The following is a 2,250-nucleotide window of genomic DNA, read 5'->3' as shown; positions in this document are numbered from 1 at the left end:
TACGGAAGGAGAACCGAAGCCCACCCTCCTATGTGTACCATGAAATCACAGAGCATTGCCAGCTAAGACTCTCCCAGCCCCGACACACAGCTGACAAAAACGCAGGAAACGACTCTCAGGTTGCTTGAGACGAATACTTTCCCCCACCCCTATTCGAATGAATCCACTATTTGCCACCCAGTACGATCCACTAGGCAAACCTTGTTGAAAACCAGGCACACTCCCTCACATCATCTGGGAGTGCAAGACCTATCTAGATCTCCCACCCCATACTCCTTCGCCTACTCCCGAGCAGTGGGAGATCGTGCTGTCTAGCTCGCACCTTCCGTACCAGGCTCTTCTAGTGGAGAGAGCTGCGTTGGCAAAGACGGCAGATGGTCGCCTGAACTGAGGAGGCACTCGCTCCGAACACCACGTTAATAAAAAATTCCCCGCATTTCCCCGAGGGGAAGAATGTGAAAGTGCGAATGCACGAGTTGAATTTGCGCGGTTCGGTAATGTTCGCGAAAGAGAGATCACACACACACACACACAACTACAAAGAAAGAAAGATGCATTTATTCACAGACACCTATTTGTGTTGTCGTTGTACTTGATTGCTAGAGCGTATCTCAGCTTTGAAATTTCGTGTCAGTACTCCTTTAAGAGGGCGCATTAGCCCTTCTCACGCCCGATTCCTGGCCAATCCCCCACGTGGGTATGTGCCATGTCAGCGGCCAGGCAGCGCGCGCCCATCTCCCCCCATTGCCAAGGAAGACGAGGAGATTCCTGGCCAATCCCCCACGTGGGTATGTGATGCGGACATCGCCGGTGGACGCAGGTTCAGGGTCGCTTAAGAAGTGCATTGCACTTAAAAGTTTTCCTCTGAGCCAGAAAGCGTGTTTTCGGCTCGCTTCTCGCGTTATAAATAGGGAGGTTACAAATATATAAGTATAAGCCCCCTAAATATAAGCCCCCGCTGAAGTAGAGAGGAGATCCGCCGCTGGGATAGCGCAGTTCGTAGCGCACCGCATGGGTTATGCGGGGGTTGTGGGTTCGATTCCCGCTTCCGATCACGGCGGATTTTTTCTGGACTTTGATTTCTTTATTCCTGTATCATACAAAAGTGACAATCACCTCATCCGGCGCTGTAAAGCACCTTCAAGTAGCTGAATAGCCCTGGCAATAAGGACTGCATCTTTGATGTGTGTTCTTACGGAATCCCTCGTCCCATATATTTCTGTTCTCTCTCTCTCTCTCTCTCTCTCTCTCTCTCTCTCACTCTATATATATATATATATATATATATATATATATATATATATATATATATATATATATATATATATATATATATACAGAAATAAGGGTTGGCAGTCAAGAAAACCTCGGAAAGCAAAGGAGAGGTTGTGGTAGGTCATTTATACAGATAAAGAATTTGGAAAGAAAGAAAGAAAGCAGAAAAAATGCCCGCCAGGTGGGATTCGAACCCACGACCTCCAGAATACCGGTCTGGTGCGATAACCACTACGCTACCGGCGGGGCGATTCCCCCCCCCCCCTCCCCCCCCCCCCCCCCCCCCCCCCCCGCTTTCTGGGGTATTTATGTCAATGTAATTTTTTCCTGTGCTTGGGGGTGGTAGCCAGCGCCACTCTGACTTCTCGGGGTGAAGGGGACCTTCTTTTTAATCCCCGCGCCGTGACTCGAGTGTCTACTACATGTCGAGAGTGGTCAACCAGCGTTGAACCCTTTTAAGCTTCCTATGGCACCAAGACTGCCAGAACAGAGGCCCTCGCTATGCATGTAGCGAATCAGTATAGGAAATGAGGGGCTCGTAGAAATAACACAGAAATAAGGGTTGGCAGTCAAGAAAACCTCGGAAAGCAAAGGGGAGGTTGTGGTAGGTCATTGAAACAGATAAAGAATTTGGAAAGAAAGAAAGAAAGCGGATCCCACCTGGCGGGCATTTTTTCTCCGCTTTCTTTTTTTCTTTCCAAATTCTCAACCTTGAGAGACCCTCAACCCTTATTTCTGTGATATATATATATATATATATATATATATATATATATATATATATATTGATAGGGGTGGGTAATCTTTGTTTTTTAACGGCTTTTTCAAAACAGATGTTTTATTTTTACTACAAACAAACAGATGGAATGACGTAGCAACATCGATGCAGCTAAGCCCAACGAAGCACCAGGTTGTCGACCAGGTGCTTCGGTCTGTATTTCCAACAATACTGACGTGGGGAGTGTCAGTAACTCG

The 2,250-nt window shown here is 47.2% G+C and overlaps 1 non-coding gene across 1 annotated transcript; it reads right to left on the bottom strand.

Moving 5' to 3' along the window:
* Window positions 1–1,448: 1,448 nt before the first annotated feature.
* Trnat-ggu (transfer RNA threonine (anticodon GGU)) lies at window positions 1,449–1,521 on the bottom strand. The gene has a single exon. It is a non-coding gene; the product is annotated as a tRNA-Thr (tRNA).
* Between the last annotated feature and the right edge of the window lie 729 nt (window positions 1,522–2,250).

Source organism: Haemaphysalis longicornis, unplaced genomic scaffold (assembly GCF_048455015.1).
Source record: "Haemaphysalis longicornis isolate Haplotype H1 unplaced genomic scaffold, Haemaphysalis longicornis Haplotype H1 scaffold_1, whole genome shotgun sequence".
Classification (NCBI taxonomy): domain Eukaryota; kingdom Metazoa; phylum Arthropoda; class Arachnida; order Ixodida; family Ixodidae; genus Haemaphysalis; species Haemaphysalis longicornis.
The sequence above is the reverse complement of the archived record's forward strand: the minus strand, read 5'-3'. Positions and strand labels throughout refer to the sequence as shown.